Source organism: Chlorocebus sabaeus, chromosome 8 (genome assembly GCF_047675955.1).
Source record: "Chlorocebus sabaeus isolate Y175 chromosome 8, mChlSab1.0.hap1, whole genome shotgun sequence".
Lineage (NCBI taxonomy): Eukaryota > Metazoa > Chordata > Mammalia > Primates > Cercopithecidae > Chlorocebus > Chlorocebus sabaeus.
In genome coordinates this window covers 129740463-129760519 of record NC_132911.1, presented here as the reverse complement: position 1 = coordinate 129760519, position 20057 = coordinate 129740463, and the positions used below count along the sequence as shown (strand labels likewise).

The 20057-nt window shown below is 37.9% G+C and overlaps 1 pseudogene; it reads left to right on the top strand.

The window, feature by feature from the left end:
* The first annotated feature begins 33 nt into the window (after nt 1–33).
* The window catches only part of LOC103237421 (superoxide dismutase [Cu-Zn]-like), a 35316-nt pseudogene continuing 15292 nt past the window's right edge, over nt 34–20057 (top strand).

The window sequence follows — 20057 nt, the reverse complement described above, 5'->3', positions numbered from 1 at the left end:
TATATAACCTTACAAAGAAAACATTTTCATATATAACATAAAAATCCTGAAACATTAGATGCCGCAAATACCTAGCACTTCATTAGAATTTACTAAAAATACATCAGTTATCAAGTAGAGTCAGTAAATCTGAAGTCGATTCTGAACATTAGAGTATTAATAAAAATGCAAAGATAAGTGAAGTGAATCCCCAGTGTAAAACTACCAGCCTAGCATATATTGGTTCCAAATAAAAGAAGTAAAGTTTTAACCAAGTTACATTTTGAAAATATAATGAATTATGACTGATAACACTATACTGTTTTTATCTAACATCAAGCAAAGCAACACCAGGAGTCCAATAAATAGAAATATATCATGGACAGTGAAAACATTAACAATTCTGGGGTTTGTGTTGTCATCTCTTACAGCATTTCCTATTTCCCTGGCAATCCTCAGAACTCAGACAGGAGGGTGGCCCCATCAGTGCATGTTGAAGGGTGAAGGCCTGGTACAGAGAATTATCCATTTCAAGCAGAAGGAAAATAGACAAGTTGTGGTGTTGGGACACATTACAGGATTGCCTGAAGGACAGCAGATTCCATGTTCATCAGTTTGCAAATAATATACAAGGCGGTACCAGTGCCGGTCCTCACTTTAATCCTCTATCTCCAAAACATGGTGGACCAAAGGATCAAGAGAGGCATGTTGAACACCTGGGCAATGTGACTGCTGGAAAAGATGGTGCGACAATGTGTCTATTGAACATTCTGTGATCTCACTGTCAGGAGGCCATTCCATCATTGGCCACACAATGGTGGTCCATGAAAAACCAGATGACTTGGGCAAAGATGGGAATGAAGAAAGTACAAAGATGGGAAAAGCTGAAAGTTATTTGGCTTGTAGTGTACTTGGGAATTCCCAGTAAATGTTCCCTTGGATGAGGTCTGAGTGCCAGTAACACATTTGTTATCCTGCTAGCTGTAGAAATGTAACTTGATAAACATTTAACACTGTAATCTTAAAAGTGTAAAGAAAAAAAAAAAAACACACATTCACAATTCTCCAGAAACTTCTTATGTAGAATACAGTTTTAAACGTGTTTATGCTAATAACAGTTTACCCATACAGATTTAACCTGTGCAAATCTGAGCATCTCTTCTGATTGGACAATACTTCCTAGACGTCTTGTCAATGATAACATATCAAATAATCCTAACTATTTCCAACTCTCGTCTTTTCCTACAGTAAAAGAACACATCTTTGCAACTTTCAGAGGTCTTCTGGGAAATCTCAAGGGCAATTTTGGGCACTGAGGAGGCTAAGAAAACTGTGCTTGACTGTTAGCCAAAACAACTTTTGGCTGTTTTGCACAGGACTAACAGGCCCTCTGCTTTATGTGAATTTCTCACTTTAACTTGTTTGCTCCATTTTGGGTGCAGACCCAGCCCCATGTGCCTGACCACAAACCAACATTTCCTGTCTCAATTCTCCTATTCATATAATGTTTGAGGATGTTTGTTAAGTTTTAAGAATTCCCTCCCCTCCCCCCAGATTTTCACAGGGTTTTGTTAATTTCCCCTCAACTTCCCACAGGTATCTTAAAAAACTTTGCTCACTCATCCCTTCTCTGAATTAGGATTTGAGCATCTTTCTGTTATGCTGTTGCCCCACTCTTATTGCAATACTCTCCTTCTTCAGAAAGTTTTTCTAGACTAATGTCCACATTAAGCTTCTTTTCTTTGACAATAATGATGCCACGACTTGGACAAAATGCCCATTGCCCCTGGCTCCTACTTTCTTCACCCAGTGCTGCCTTATTGGACTCCTTGTGCCTCTCCGTGACTGGGGAAATCAGGATCCACAGTGGTAAGTCATGATTTCTAATCCAGTGTTCCAGACATCTGTCTGTTGTAGCACAGTGAAAAGTTGACTTATATTTCTCTCATTTTTGTCATTTTCTTCTGTTTTTCTATCTTTCCCTTCTGCCTTTTTTGAGTGTGGTGAAAGCCCCTCATTCTCTCCTGAGAATCATACCTGAGTTGAAATCCCAAGGCCTCTAGCACTGGCAGGTGTCCCTTCCATTTTCATGAGAAACTGTCAATTTGGCTATTGCTTTCCAGACCCCTCAACTGTGGGGTATGCTCTGTGTTACTATGGTAATAATTCCACCCACTTTCTTCAGGAAAAAAAATGGTAATATTTTACAACTTAAATTTCAATGGCCACTTTGGAGAATGTAGAATTTTTCTAAATTGTCTCATTCTGCAAAGGGTTATTGAATCCTGTACCACCAAGATCTCATCGAAGCAATAGATGCTTTGTTAGTGGTGGTGGGCATTTGGTACAAAGAGGCAGAAAAAAAAATGCTCTCTCTCAAAAACTTTTCGGCGACCATTGCTTCTTTCAAAGACAGTCTTCCTTCCCCAACACCTCCTGTGACCTGTGTCTTCCATCACCTATCCCCCAGTCTCTCTTTTCTACCATCTTCCATGTTCCCTTCAGCTCCCTTTAATTCTTGGATCTTCCTCTTTCAACCCTCTATCTTCTCCACCTTTCCGTCCACTCCTGCCAGACCTTTCCTCTCCCACTCTGGCCCCTCAATTCCTTATAATCCCTTGAGCTTTAAGTCCTGTCCCTTCATAGGAGGCTCTAGAGGAGCCCAGGGGCACTGAGAGCAACAGCCTGAGGCTAAAAAGGCTCACTGGAAACAGGCTGAATGTTTTAATCACTCAGGTGGACTCTGAAGACACCAGATGACTGCTTGGTCTCTCCTCTATGCCTCCCTTAAAATTGAGTCCACAACTTCCCTAGAATTATACACCAGAGCCAAGGGTAGCTTATGGGTCTCCTGCACAAATATTGGTGAAGATGCTTCAGTTCTCATATTGAACATGTTACTTCAACTTGCCCATCTACCAAAAATATTACCCTTATAAAAATATAAAGGCGAGGCAATGATGATACTTTGTTACTTTGTTTGTTTTTTGAGATGGAGTCTCGCTGTGTCACCAGGCTGGTGTACAGTGGCACGATCTCGGCTCACTGCAATCTCCACCTCCCAGGTTCAAGTGATTCTCCTGTCGCAGCCTCCAAAGTAGCTGGGATCACAAGTGCATGCCACCATACCCAGCTAATTTTTGTATTTTTAGTAGACAGTGTGTTTCACCATGTTGGCCAGGATGGTCTCGATCTTCTGACTTCATGATCTGACTGCCTTGGCCTCCCAAAGTGCTGAGATTACAGGCATGAGCCACTGTGCCCAGACAATACTCTGTTTTTTTATATGAATCAGTGAGTTTTGCATTTCTGTGATTATGCCTAAGTCATGGCTAAAATTTAAAAATTAAAGCTGTAAGTTGGCTATGTCTGCCTGTATGTTTATGTATGTGTGTTTGTGCATGTGCACATACATTTTGTTTATATAATATTTTCCTACCTCCAGATGGTATTACCACATTAAATTATAATACACCTTAAATAAGCTCGTTTTGGGTTGGCTTAGAGATGAATGAGAGCCTACGTAAGTATTCTTGAACTTCCTTGAAATTAGGATAATCAAATTTCTAACATCGTCAGTGTGAAAAAAGTATTTTTATCAAAGCTTAACAAAATGTTTTAAAAAAATACAAGTTCACCAAATTTAGATAAACCTTTGGCCATTGAGAGTAGTTTGATATAATTGATTTAATAAATACAGATAGCTATGTCTTCTGAGTTGTCCACATTATAAAAATGCATTTTTGTTCTACTTGAGTATTTTTTTCCTAAACTTATACAAATATACTGAATCTCTGTGCTTGATAACCTAAATGCATTCTTGGTATACTCTAACTGTATGTTTGATATATTCATGACATATTATGTCTCATGATTATCATGTATTTCTTTTATTTTTATTTTATTTTATTTTATTTTTTGAGATGGAGTCTCACTCTGTCGCCCAGGCTGGAGTGCAGTGGCACAATCTCACCTCACTACAACCTCCACCTGCCAGGCTCAAGGGATTCTCCTGCTTCGGCCTCCCAAGTCGCTGGGACTACAGGCGACTGCCATCACACCCAGCTAATTTTTGTATTTTTAGTAGAGACGGGGTTTTACCATGTTGTCCAGGCTAATCTCCAATTCCTGACCTTGTGCTTGAGATCCGCCTGCCTCGGCCTCCCAAAGTGCTGGGATTACAGGCATGAGCCACTGCACCCAGTTGATCATGTTATATCTGAAAATGTTTTCTCTATAAAAATTATGCCCATCCACTTTCATAAATTTGATGTAATAGCCACCCTTTTTTGAAAATAAAATTAATTATTATGTTTACACATATTTTCTCTGAAACTTTCTGTGGCAACTTTAAGTGCCATAATGACAATTAAATTTTTCTGCCAATTGTATTATTTTTATAGCAAACTTTCATCAGATCTTTTACTTTCAAAAATTATCAAAAACATGTTAACCACGGCAATTTTAAGTCTTTTGTCATCTATGGAGGACTTAGTTTCAACAAGAAAGGACTGACTCAGAGATACATGGAAAAGGATTATGCTAGGTACTCTTGTGTAAAAGTTTCTAATTACATTGTTTAAATAACTTTGGGACCAAAACAATGAACTGAGTCAGGAATTCTAGAACTCTAGTTGAAAAAGAGATGGGTTCATAAGACTACTAATCTGTGATCAAGTGGGACAAGAACTAATTACTTAGGAGTGAATGAACTGATGATGGATAATTATGGGACAATTTTGGAATAGGGCTATTCCTTTAATGTACTATTTTCCTATTTTCTCTTTTTTCTTTTCTTTTCTTTTTTTTTTTTTTTTTGAGACAGAGTTTTGCTCCTGTTGCCCAGGCTGGAGTATAACGGCATGGTCTCGGCTCACTGAAACCTCTGCCTCCCAGCTTCAAGCAATTCTCCTGTCTCAGCCTCCCGAGTAGCTGGGATTACAGGGGAGTGCCACTACACCCGGCTGTTTTTGTTTTTTTAGTAGAGGCAGGGTTTCACCATATTGGTCAGGCTGGTCTCAATCTCTCGACCTCATGATCCACCTGCCTCGGCCTCCCGAAGTGCTGGGATAACAGATGTGAGCCACCACACCCGGCCTAATATTCTATTTTCTGGACATAAGAAAACCCCTTCTCTTTTTTTTAAAGCTATTCATCACTCACAACAATTTCATAGACTATGCTAATTTCTAGTAAACAGAAATGAAACTTCTTTCTTTTCTTCCCTGACTCACCCTTTCAAAATCTGGAAATTCTCATTGAGTCTTCTTATTTTCATGGCAATATGGTTATTTGCATAGATTCCATAAGAGTCTGTCCTCTTTGTTAACAGGGCACAAAAACATTGGTAATACACCCAAGGCTTTGCCTGGATGTCACATTTGAAAATGACGTTTATTTGATCAGATATGACCAGACACTTTTAGGAACTAAGGTTGACCTTATGGGGCCGATGCTTACAAAGCTCCTCTTGTGAAAACTGGCTTGAAACCTGGTTTTGCAGGGTTCGCAGCTTTGTAGGTGAGCAAGGAATATCACTTCCCAGCAGGCTCTGGAATCTTAGGATATTTGTAGGATCTCATGAAGAAAGGAATGCCTGCCAAATCGATAGGTACTGCATGTGTAATGTGATGTGAGTTGTTGGCTTGGCTTCTTATCCTCAAGAGGCTTTGAAAAGTCCAATTTGACATTCTTTATGAAAACTTCCAGCAAAGCAACGATAATATGATCTATATGTAAATTGCCACTCTTGCTGCACCTATGCAAATAACCAGGCCAAATCTCATGAGACCAACTTTAATTTGTGATCAAGAATAATCTTTCTTTGAGATTGTCCTTGATCAAAACAGGAGGAGTAACTGTAGAAAGAAAATTTGTGTTTCCATGGGAAATCACAGCACATCTTTCTTGATTATCAGATTCTGATCCTGTTAATTTGTGTTTGAGCTATTTAGTGCCACTTTGTAAACTGCAGGTAACTGATAGTTATGCAGACTCTCTCTTCTCTGGTAGAGATTTAACTGACTTTCTCTCACACTATGGAAAAACCAGTTTTTGTAACTACTAATAAATTGTACTTGAATCTGTTATCTTGCACAAATTGTGCACTTTTACTAAATTTTCAAATCTTCCAATTTTTCTCAATATCTAGTCATAAACCCCTAAAGTAACCTTCCAATGTTTCTCCTTTTTTATTACTTATAGTCACTGAGAAAACCTTACTATCCAGATCCCATTTGAGACCCTAGGTTGCCTTGTGGCTGGCCCCCAGGCTCTGAAGAATTACTGCAAGCTCAAGTCTGATGACTTGTTATAAACCTATAAAGATCCATCATTGCTAGCAGACTATGCATGGTTCTGTTTTTCTCTGGACAAGCCCTGACTGGACCACAAAAAAAGGATGGGGAAATGCTCAGGTCATGCATGTTCTGATAGAAGAGTTAACCCAGACTCTGGGCAGCATTACCAAGAGCATCAAAACATTCAAAGATCAATGCTACATGATCAAAAGGGCTCATCCACTAACCTCTTGAAACCTTCTGGAATGGATACCCTTGGGTTCAACTTCTGTCTTTCTCACATTAAGATCTCCTTTTATATTAACATTTCTCTTTTTTCCTTTTAGGCATCCAACTTTTAAGATGCCTGATCTGAAGGACACTAAAACAACTGACCTTTGCCAGCATGCCAAACAGATGGTTTAACTAGTCCTCCAGGAACAACACTGAGCAATCCTGACCTGGGACTATTTAACTCTGCCATCTCCTACTTGAGATTCTCCTTGTCTCTGTTCAAGGAAACTTTTTCTGAGCCTTTCTTGAACAAGAGTGGAGGATTGATAGGGCGATTAAACTCTGTCCTTTACACAACTTTAGGTTGGTTTGCCTAAACCACTAGGTGGTCAAATCTATATGAACCTCCTCTAGCATTCTAATTTGTTTTCTCTGTCTTAGACCCAGAATCCCACTCCATGTGCCTAACCGTAAACCAATCTTCATGCCTTAACTTCTCTGCTACCAATATTTGATGTAGCCCAGTAAGTTTCAGCATCATCCCTCACCTCCACACAGTCTCCCACCCCCTCACCGCCCCCACCCCCACACACATATACCAGCTCTTAGCATCAAACTCCCTTCCACTTTCCATAAGCATCTCTCCCAAGGTCTCTGCATATAATAGCTATGTTTGCTCACCCCATGCCTAAGACTTTCCTGGCTTAGATCTTGAGCATCATTCTATTGTAAGATTCTCCCTTAGTAATGTTTTCCTCACTTAACTTCAGATTTGTAAATTTTTTTTTCCTTGACAGTGCAAAAAGATACCATTTAGGATTTGATTTTCAGAAGGTAAAATATAAAACGTTGTCAGGAAATTTGAATACTTAATTAAGTAGGATAATGGATTACTGAGAAATAGTACTTGGTTATCTATTTAATCAAATGATGTAAAATAATTTTAGAGTAGATATAGGAGGTAACGTAATTGCAAAGAACTTCATCTCTTTTATATGACGACTGTTCTCTTAAACAATCAAGGACTCGAGAAAGTCAGTACAAAGCACAGAAAATTATTCTGATGAGATTCTGAATGTTTATCTTCTAAGCAGATTACTCAGAAGGTAAAGAAAAATATTTTACAAACTCTTATTAAGAGAATACACTAATCCAAATAAAATATTTTAATAGAGAATAAAACAAATGCTAGTTTTGCATCTGCATATTTGATACTAACGCTTATATTAAAAATTTTGTAAATAAACCCATTAAGCTTTAGCCAGCTGTGACTACAAGAAATAAAATTTCCTATCCATGAACCTCCTACAACTTTCTCTATCTAGCTAGGGTTTTGCAGGGTTTTGCCCTACACGTTCCCATTTCTCATCCTGGAATAACTACTCATTTGACTTCAGAAAAAAATTACTCTTGTTTTCCTTAACAAAAAAATATCCTGCATACCTTGCACTCAAAATGTTCCTTCCTGCCACAGTCACTTCTACTAGAGTCTCGTTCATCTCATTGATGTATATTGGTTATAACTTTTTTTTTTAATGTTTTTTTGAGACAGAGTCTCACTCTATCACCCAGGCGGAGTGCAGTGGAGGAATTTCAGCTCACTTCAACCTCCGCCTCCTGAGTTCAAGCAGTTATCCTGCCTCAGCCTCCTGAGTAGCTGGGATTATAGGCATACGCCACCACGCCCAGTTAATTTTTGTATTTTTATTAGAGACGGGGTTTCACCATGTTTGTCAGGCTGGTCTCAAACTCCTGACCTCGTGATCCACCTGTTGGCCTCCCAAAGTGCTGGGATTACAGGCGTGAGTCACCGTGACCAGCCTTGATTATAACTTTTAACTACAGTAACTCCTATTGCATAGAGAAACCTTGGAGGTAGTATAAAAGAAAAGTTACTGGATATGTATTAAAACTGCCAGATAGATCTTATTCAAACGGCTGCAGTAGGGGAGAGAGGTTTCTGTATGGAACTGAGCTCAACTTCTAATACAGCAAAGACAGTTGTGGATTTATAGCCAAGGAGTACAGAAAGGTGGTAAGCAGATGGAAAATTAACTAGATATCCAAGGTAGAGGGATTCTTGCTAAACTGACTTAATAAAATTATTTTTAATAATAAAACTGTTAATTAATAAAACTATTAATAATAAAACTACTTTCTAAAACTAAGATATCCAGAGTGGAGAGTGAGAAACTTGATCAAATATCCAGTGGTCTAATATCAAGAATTAGTAAATTCTTAATAAATTCACTAAGCAGGAATCTTTGCTAAAACTGGACTGGGCAAACCAAGGTCAAAGTCTACTTAGGAAGAATGCTCCAAGGAGCCTGACTCAAGTTTGGTCAAGGGAAGAGTCTTTTTCAGTGGATAATTGTGAACTATTTTCATACACACTATTTCGTAGCAGACTAACATCTTAGGAATATACATCTCGTAATTTTTGCCGTAATAAACATCCCTATAATACAACTCACTGTAGCAAAAAAATAAACATGTTCATTAACACACCCAAATATATAGACTGTCCGTATTATATAAAAAATAATAGGCAAAAAGTCTATAAGCAGAAAATTATACTTAGTAATTAATGCTTCAGTATTTTATTCTAGTTAGATAATCTAGGTATCTAATGAATGCCCATTAATTTACCAAATTTGGCATCAGTGTAAAGTTTTATGTTATCAAAAGATCTTGGTCTTAAGCCAGGATGACACACTATAAAATGGAATTAGTTACTTTTGAATTAACATTTGTCAAAACAGTGATTCAATTTAACTAAGTGAAAATTTGTATTTTTATAATTATAAATATATAGTAACTAAAATGATAGATTATTAAACCAAGAAACCTGTATAAGCTGAGGAAGAATGTGCCCAAGTAGATTAAATTGTGTGCTTGTGTAATACCTAATACTGAGAACTCAGAAGACATAGCTCTTTTAATTAAACCAACAATATAAAGCTAGTCTCATTTGCCAAAATTTACCTAAATTATGTGAACTTAAATTCTTGGAATATTTGAGCTAGTATATATAAGAATATTAAAAGTAGAAATGCAATTATCTTAATTTCCAGAAATTTTTGAATATTTTATGTATATAAGACCTTAGTAAGCTCTAAGTCAATCAGAAAATAGTACCTTTAAAATTTTTGATAGTCTAATTTAGTAATACCATCTGGAGGCAGGAAAATATTACATACCCACAGACACATAAATATACATACCGATCTAGAAAACTTATCATTTTAATTCTAAAATCTCATATGTCAGGCATAACACAGAAATACATAACTCACCTGTTTCTATATAAAGGGATCTTTTTGTCCCACTGGGTAGAAATTCCTGATTGAGTTCAAAATAGAGAAAAAATAGACAACAAACAAAAATCACAAACCCAATTTTCTGACATCTTTCTGACCTAACAGAGACACAATATCTGCAAACCATTTAATTCATTTACAGAGATTACCAAGTGACCCCACACACACACACACACACACACAAATTCAGCACTAGAGATCAACTGCATAGTCAATGAAAATTAAATTCCTACCATGCTACCAACAGACAAGAGTCTGGAACACTGAATTAGGAATAGGGCTCACCTTTAGGTCCTCGTATTGCTAGTCACAAATGGAGCATAAAGGCTCCAAGTGTCCTTATTACCTGGGTGGAGCAGATGGAGATCTGAAGACATGGTCCCATTTTGAGTCATGGCACCAATCCTGTCAAAGAAACAGACAAGTTAAAAGATTGCTTTTATTTAGGCTATTGCAATAGGGAAACCACTCTTATATGAAGATGATGGGAATGGCTCAACCTCTTAGGCAGTTTGGCTTTTATAGGGAGGGGTAAACACAAATGCAAATGATGTGGTTTAACACTGTTCAGTTTGCAAACTGCAGACGTCACAGTTTGCTAACTTTCCAAAACATTTGGAGATGTTTTTCTCGGTAGTGGTTGCGGTTTTCCTTAGTAAGCTTCGGAGAGCAGAGTTATTATCTCAGCTAATCAGCTATGAGACAAAGAACAGGATGTAGATTTTTTGCTTTGTCAGCAGGTTTTGTCAGCAGATGAAAGGGTACAGTTTGTGGTAGGTCTTGTCACACTTGACCAAAGATCTTCTAGAAGAGTTTCACACAGAGATAACATTAGACAGGAAAACCAGAAACAGGAAGGAGGCTGTGGTCGTTCCCACCCCCACCCCCCACCCCAAGTAAGGCTAAGAGGCTGAGGCATACCTCCTTGCAGCCTAGCTCACTTACTTGCATGTGATGCACTTCCTTCCCATGCCTGCCTGCCCCACCCCACCCCACCTTCTTATACATAGCCTTTCTTGCCCTGTGAACACCCATTTCTACACCTCTCTATTTGCACTCACGCTGACTCAATCAGTGTGTCACCTCATCCCTCCAAGGCTACTGTACTACCTTCCAAAATGGCCGCCTTCCTTCCACTCTTTTTTCTCACAATTTAGTTTCCACAGAGAAGCCAGAATGAAAAAAAGTGAAAATCTGATTTTGTTACCAACCTGTTCAAAATTTTTTTGCCTCTCCCTATTACCCTTCAAGGAAAGCCTATGCTACATAACACAATATTCAAGCCCTTCATGTTCCAGGTCACCCCCTTTTCTTGCCAGCCCTTACCCAACTCTACATTCCAGCTCTGCAGAACCTCCAGTTGCTTTCTTACACCCCCTGAGCTTCTCCATGTCTAGGACTTTGCTTGCGCCTTTCCTTTCACCTCCAATGCCCTCCCTCCAACTGGCTAAGTCCCAATGTATATATATAAGAATTTGGAGGATACCTCTTCTGAATTTATCCCAGGTCCCAACTTCAGCCCCCAGCCTTCCCTACCACCTTGAAGCTGAGTCTGGTTGAAATTCCTCTATTCCCTACCCTTTCCAGTCACAACACTTACCACACTGTTTAACAAGTTCCTCCTTCTTTTTCTGTCTCTGCAGCTAGACCAGGAGCTCCCTACAGGTCAAAACCATGTGTTCTCTGTTGTTTTTTCATGGCAAGGGGAGACATAGGGTTGCAGTAGTGAGTGGGCATCTGTTCTCAGAAGGCAGTGCCTAGAGCACTATAAGTACTTAATAAACTCTTGCGAAATTAAAAAGTGGGTGAAGTCACCATATATGTTTAAAATTGTACAATACACTGGATTTACAGAACACATCTCAAATCCTGTAGAAACAAGACAAACTCACATCAAGCAATTAGCAAAAACTGAAGACTCTAAGAGGTAGAATATGAAATAGAATGATTTATGTTAATCAATTGTGTTACATCTCATGAAACCTAATGAATGTTAGAACGTGGTAACCAGCCACTCTGGGGGTCTGGATATTCACTTATTTCAGGATTGACTTTTTTAACTGAAACCCAGGAGAGAATTCCTCCTTAAAAGCTAATTCTTGGGACATCTTCTGAGCAAGCCACGTACTGAAATCAGTTTCATTCCTTTTTAATTAACCAATGTGAACATCCTCTTTGCTTTCATGACTATGGGACGTATTCCTCAAAGTCACATCCACACTCACAACTCTATTGGTTCTCACACAGTACCCTAAGCATGCCCAAGACTTGATAGATACTGCCTGAATTGGTGACTTGCAGAACAGCTGTACACCACTTCTGGGATGGTTTATGATTTCCTTAATATGAGTCTTGGTTTTCTTTATCCCAAATGTATTGTCTGCAATATCACTCAAGATTGTTAAGATCATAGTCACAATTTAAAAAACAAAAGTATGCATCCTTACTAACAATATTCATAAATATGAGTTACAAAGTGTAGAATAACTTCAGAAGAAGCACACCCCAAAACTACAGAGTAGTGCCATAGGTAAATTGCCTCTTATAGATGCTGTATCTCAGGAGAGGGCACTCAAAGGAGTAGGAAAGCTCTGAGGTGGAAACTGCATGGTTTAATTTGGGTTCCCCCAGAGGTAGACCCTGACACAGGATTATTGCAAATAGATTTGAAATGGGATCCCAAGAAACATCAGTAGGGGGCTGGAGAATGAGAGAGGCAAGAAAAAGAAGCTAAAGGGGAATGTCATTGTAGGAAACAAGGTCTCAGTCTCCAGGAGATGGAGCAGAACAGCCTCAGAGATGACTCACCTGAGCAGTAAGACATCTGAAATACTTAATTTAACAATTCCCATTAGCTATTAGTTGACAGCTGTCCTGAGGGTATTAATTCCCTGCATTTCAGCCCACCTGACATCAGGTCAAGCATATTATCATGGCAGAGGGCACCCTTAGGTAGAAAGTCATGGGTTCTTGTAGCACAAAGAACACAAACTCTATTACATTTCAGTTAAATCTAAGCTGTTGCATGTGTAATAAGCTGTCTCAGCTGATAGGCAGGCAAAAAATAATTATGAATTTATTTAGTTTCATTAAGTTTCTGCAATACACCATCCAATAACTGGATTTCCAAACTCGTTCTCAGAATGTTCATTCACTCCTTTTCTACCTAAATGAGAACAGTTACCTCAAGCAAATTAAATGTGCTGATTCTGTCCTTTAAACTTTTGCTCAATCCACATCCAATGCATGTTTCTTGTAGGTCCAGAAGCAGATCCTGATGCAGGGATCCCAGTATAAATGATGTATTAAGGATGTTCTCTTACAAGAAGGTAGGCAGGAAGCAGGAGAGGGAAGGGAAGAAGCCAAGCTGACGTGTGATTTCTCAGGAAGCTCCAACTGCAGCCTGTTCTACAGAAGGCTCTGAAGTATAAAATATACCCTAGGGTGGTCATGACTTAAGACAAAGGAGCTGGGTTATTCTATTCCCAATAGACAATCAAGCATTGGAAACACTGCCCTGAAATGCTCTAGGTGGGGCACGTTAAGTTTGACGCATCTGTCACAGATTCTTACATTTTCTCGTTAGTCACAATTTCTGGGAGAAAATTTATAAACAGAAAAGTTAGTGGAATAAAGTAATCTGTTGTAGCATTTAGACTTGAGGCCATAAGTGATGGTCATCATCCCCCTTCTCTGACACTGTTTTAGATTCCTTGTGAAGCTTTGGCTAGTGCCTCTGTCAGTGTAGGTGACCTTCCTGGAGGGGCTACTAAAATCACCCTCCCTGAGGAGTCTAGGTCCCTAGTTACCACATTTTATCAAGCCAGAGCATGATAATTCTAAGAGATGCCCCAGTAGGTTTCCCAAGTGCAGAACATTATTTTGTGTGCTCACCTTATATAGCAGACTATTCTCATGGTCCTGGCAACTCAGCTCTTTCATGCATCTGCTGCTGCTGAGCATCCACTGAGTTTCAGCTCAAGATCTCACCTCTTCCATAAAACCTCCCCCGGTCCTTGCATTCCTCAGTGCCTTCTTGTCCCCATAACTCAAAGAAGTTACTGCTTATGCCTCTCATCTGGCCTGAATCTCATTCTGCATTGTAATTCCTCATTACAGAATTTTTGTTGACCTTGGACAATGTAATTTGGTTGACTTGTGAGTGTATGTGTTGTCTTTTTGACGGGAACCTGGGCACCTGAACAGGGTTCTACCCCACCCTTCACGGGCTGCCTCCAGGGCCCGACACAGGTTGCTGTGTGTCCCCAGGCCTCAGGGAACTCACGTTGAATTAGCAACTGAACGGCTCACAGAATAGCATCTCTGCACCTTAGAACTACTTGTGATTTTTCTCATCATAAGTCTTGCTTCCAAGAGTTCTCTAACTTATTTGGTTGTCAGTGACACTGATTATCATTCAGGCCACAATCATCTTTCAAAAAAATAAAATAAAAAATGACAACTTTCAGAGGCTTAGCCATATTACATTTTAAAACCAGCCCTTAAAAGCATATATTTCTAGATGCTTTATTATCAATCCAAATTATGTGCAAATGAATGCCATGACTTTCCCCTACAAAGGACAGGGGGTTTTTTGTTCTTTTTTTTTTTTTTCTTTTTTGGCATTATTCAGACCTGGAGGTTGACAAACATACTTTGGGGATATTGGATATTTGTGGAGAAGGCATAGAAACATTTACATAAAGAGGCAATTCAACCTATATTGAACACCTTTTGAGTGCCAGGAATTGCCCAACGGACTTTATATAAACTGCATTGTCCAGAGATTTTTTTCTTCTCTTTTTTTCTGAAGCACACACATTGGAATATTTTGAGGCATCTTATAGCCTCTTGTGGGAGCTTAAAGGGAAAGGAGGAAAACTCATGTCACTTCGTTTTGCAATTAATTACTTCTTCTGGGAAGACTTTGCCTTGTAATTGTAGCATTTATGTATTTATTATTTCTGATTGCTCCTGTCTTGTATTTTCTATTCAGAAGCAAAACTTTGATACAAAAATAGTACTAATCTTGACTATGTATCTCTAGGTATCTAATCTACTCTCCACAAATAGTATTGAGATGAAATAAAATGTTACTATTAATAGAGGTTAAAATCTATTGAATGCTTGCTGTAAACCAGGCACTCTGCACAGCCCTTTATACACATCATCTTATTTAATACTCACAGCGATTTTCAGAGGTAAGTACTGCTATCGTCTCTGTTTCATAGATACAGAAATTAAGGCTCAGGGCAGCTGAACAACTCCCCAAAGACCACGCAGCTAGTAAGTAAAGAAATTGAGCTTATGCTGCACAGAGGACAAAAAGCCTCCTTCCTTGGTTCTCTCCTTGGAGACGGCAAAAGAAGTTGTATTCTCAGCCTGTGATCTTGCTAACCAAGAGATCACAAACTCTTTGGGTCTCAGTTTCTTTATTTATTGAATTGATACTCTAATGCCCACACTGCTGTGCTCATCTATCTGTCCATCATTTGTCCATCTTCAAGCATTTAACATTCACTGCTTTATATTTTGCTTATAGGAGTTACTGATAGCTCTCAAAGAACATAAAGTATGTCACATTCATCTTGATACCTATTCTTGATACATCTTGATACATCTTGATATACTCGGCCACTATGCTAAATGCTTTAAATATATTAAATCATTTATTCCTCGTGATACCATAAGAAAGGTATTCCTTTTATCCCCACTTATTTCAGACTTAAGGAGGTTATTTGACCCCAATCACAATTACATTAATGGTGTCAGATAGATTTGAACATAGATATCTGGCTCCAGAGTCCATGGTCTTAGTTACCGTGCTATACAAGAAAGCAACTTAATTTTCTTCTCAAACCCAGGTGCTGTTTCAGAAGAGACTGTCATACGTGTTTTTATCTCCTTTTCCTCTTTACTCTTTAGCTCTTGTTTTTATTCCATGATCTGCATTTATTTTTGTGTAACTAGAGATGTGATTTGTCACTGCACATTACTTTTAAAATCCCAGATATGAAATCTCATATAGACATTAATTTTAATTTGCCATTGATTTTATTCTTAGAAACAATATTGGAAGAGAAAAATTTTCCTCTAATTTTCAAGTTTTATGACCTTAAATGTCATGGGTAGCAAAAATGCCACTTTGGCATAATAATAATTTTGAGTAAAAAAATTGTGAAGATATAGATACCAAAAAAAAAAAAAGAAGAAGAAGAAAAAGAAGTGCTCTGCCCTCCACCTGTTTTCCTAAAATTAGGAAGTAAATTTGCAGAAGTGCACCTCTTCACCTCTGTATCAGGAAAGATGAAAGTTAATCACCTTTAGATAGAGACAACTTTAGATCCTTGTCAGCCTGGAGATGGGATGGTACCAGAAGGATCTGCAGAATAAACTTTCCCAACTACACTTCGTCTACCACTAGCTTTTCATATATTTGCATTTCCACAATTTACTATTCCTAGAGGTTAAAGGTCCCTTTCCTCTATCTTGTCACTTCTCTAAAAATTTATTGTTCCTTTGCTATGTAAGTCCAAGTTCTAACCAAACCTTTAAGTTACTTATCCCTGAGTTTCTCTCATGTACATATGAGATATACACATTAGTAAACTTCTGTTCGTTCTTTGCTCATTAATCTATCTTTTGCTGCAGAGCTTCAACTGAGAATCTAGAAGAGAGTAGACAGAAAAATACTTTTCCCTTCCCTCCAAATGCAAGGATAATCTTACGTGAGTCCAGGAGGAAGGTAAGTAATATTAAAGATACAAGAAGATGAATAGCTTCAGACTTTGCCTTTTAGACTTTCAGAAGATAAGGGTTTAGATGAAAATCAACACAAATCTAGGATAAAGCAATTACAATGAGTGGTAGGTCTCAGATATGCTAATTTTGGTCTCTGCAGGTCATAGAAAACAGAATTAAGACATAGGGACTGAAAAAGATTGTTAACTAAGTCCTTCACCTTTAAAAATGAGAAGTAACAAATAATTTAAGATTCAAACAAAGCAGAACATAATTTTGAAAAATGAACGCCATGATGAAAAAATCAACAGCAGTAAAATGTCTAAAAAAAAGAAAAAAGATTGTTCAGTTAAGCTATTCATTGTGAAAACCTTGAGGTATAACCAAAGAATATCCAAAAGTATTTCTGCCATCAAAACATTACCCTTAAGATTAATATTAAAAAACAAAGGAAACGAAGCCTAAAATATAAACAGATTCATTTTTTAATGTGACTTTTATTATTTACTTAAAAATCTGCAGTCAGAAAACATAAAAAGAACATTCACTAACCAGAGCCAAGTGACTACTCTCCCACAAGTTCTTAACACTTTGCAGTAAATTGTTATAGAAATAACCAACATCACACACACACACACACACACACACACACACACACACAGAGAGAGAGCACACACATTCTTCCCAGCTTTCTTGCAATTGGTTTGGGATCCATTAGTGAGAGATGTTTTTGTAGCCACAAGTAAACAAATTTAGAAAAGAAAATAGAATAAAATAGCATTTAAGCATATGACCTCAAACTGAGGAAGCAATAATATACAAAGTAAAGATAGATGATGACGGATGGGTAAATCATAGATAGACGATAAACAGGTGGGTGGATGGATAGATAGACAGATAGATAGATAGATAGATACATACATACATACATACATACATACATACATACAAAGATTTCAATTAATGTGCATTCAAAAAAATATTAGTCACAATATTCACTCAGAATATTTAACTGTAGAAAGGTTATATTCCAAGGCCATCAACAGGCCAATGCAGGTCTGCAAATGTTTATCTCTGACAAGATGAGTACTGAAATTGAGAGTAAGTCTTTAGAAACTTTTATAGATGTTTGGCAAAGAAATTTCAGGTCTGTTGAATCTAATGATTAAAAAAAAAGCTGCATTTTATGCCTTTTTAATAATTTTTGTAGTAATTGATTTTTATTCTATTTTATGAAACAATCAGCATTAGAAATTAAAAAAGATAAAATTATCCTTTTCCCACAGGTAGTTTGAGAAGCTTGGAATAAAATTATATTTGGTCTTGGGGAAGCTAGGGATTCTTCCTTCTGTTGTGGTTATATAAAACACATTTAACGGGCCTATCATTTTATTTTTGCGGAGATTGTAATTGCTCACTATCAATGTAAGATAAATTACAGGAGGTGAGTGAACTGAGAGAAAGGAAAAAATACCTTCCTGTTTAGTAGTTACAAGTTAGAACTGTAGGCACAGTGCAACATTAGGAAATACAGCTGCTGACACACCAGTAGTTTGCCCTTTTGTGCAAATAGTCCTGAGGTTATTATTATTTTTTGTATCTACACAGTTTTTCAAAACTCTGTTGTGGACTTTATTCTGTTATTCATAGACATGACAAGATAACTTGTCCCATTAACTTCTGGGCTAAAGCTACCTTTTAGACTAAAGGACAAGGAAAATGTAAGCATCCCTTTTAGGTTTTGGGGAATTCGTGATATCTGTGACATTAGCCTCACTTTGTTTTTGGTGGCACTTTTCATGTGCTGTGGTTTGCTGTCCATGCAGGGCAAAGCTGAGCTGGATGCATGTAAGCAAAAGGTGCCCAAGAGTATAAAGAACTAAAATCTTTATGCAAAAACAAAAGAAGATGTAAACCTCAAGCGTACCTCCACCCATTTACACTTCTTAGCTCCAAACCACAAAGAGAACAAAAAGGTACTTTCTCAGACTTGTTTTTTTGTCACGTTTTTTGAGAAAAGTCATGGTTAACTCTTAAATGTACTGTCCTAGCCTTACTCTTAGATGTTGATCTTTTCAAAAAATTGATAACAGTTGACTGCTCTTAGAGAGCATCTACCTTGCCCCCGCAAACCATATCCCTGTTTCTTGGTCCACTGGTCCTATGACCAGCCTTGAACTACGGTACCTGTAATGTACAAAATCTTTGCAAATTGCCAGATGTCAAGGCTACTTCACATTTAGACCAACCTTCATGCTAGCAACACATACTTTTTTTTCTCTCTCTCTCACCTCTGTAACCTCTAAGAAGTTTTTGTAAAATTAGGGCACAGTCCGTTTTGCTGCCAGGCAGTTGTCTCTCCAGAATTCCTTCACGTGGACTGTGTCTATGGGTGAAAGTATACGGCTAATGTGAAATTCAATGCTGCAGATGACACTGACCTTGAAAAGGAACTCAGAATGGAAGTGATATTAACATGTCCTCTAGGTGTTAAATAGAACAGCTGGAAAACAGTTTAAATTATCATTGACTGAGCCCCATTTTCGAACCCCATTTTCCGTTGATCTGGAGCCGGCGTGTCCATTAAGGTTGTTGGAAGGACCTAAGAACACCTGTAGCCAGATTTGCTAAAATTGACATCATCTGCTAACAGAGGGTAGGCCAAGAGGCTGCCTAGATTCCTGTTCCTCAAAGAGTAGAAGTACTCTGCTAATTTTAAAACAGAAAACCTTAGGAGGGAAAATATGAAGAGTCCTAAAACCCCATGTTTCTTTGTTTTGTTTTGTTCTGTTTTTTGAGATGGAGCCTTGCTCTGTTACCCAGGCTGGAGTGCAGTGGCACAATCTCTCCTCACTGCAACTTCTGCCTCCTGGGTTCAAGCAATTCTCCTGCTTCAACCTCCCAAGTAGCTGAGACTACAGGCACCCACCACCATGCCCAGCTAATTTTTTTTTTTTTTTTTTTTTTTTTTTTTTTTGTATTTTTAGTAGAAACAGGGTTTCACCACATTGGCCAGGCTAGTCTCGAGCTCCTGACCTCAGGTGATCTGCCCACCTCAGCCTCCCAAAGTGCTGGAATTACAGGCATGAGCCACTGCAACTGACCCTAAAAACCCATATTAATGTTAATATGTTAAAGGATAAGGAAAATTAGATGAGTTACAGTTATCTTTCAAATGAGTTTAAAAGAGGAAGAGTTTAAAAGCATCTATTACACATAAGATACATAATAGAACATAACAGAACTCTAGAAATAGCAACAGTAAACTTGTGAGATAAAAAGGAAAATCCAACATGTGTCAGAAATAACCATTTATTGTGGACATCCTAGTGGTTTCTATTAAAAAAGATCTCCTCTAAATTTCAAAATAAAACACAATAAATTGTAGCCTACAAAGATATGTTTACAAAGAAAAAAACAAGCACACAATACAAAGTAGTAGTATTAAATGAGTAAGCACCCAGCAAAAAGAATATTAATTTATGCTATTACTATTACTAAGGAA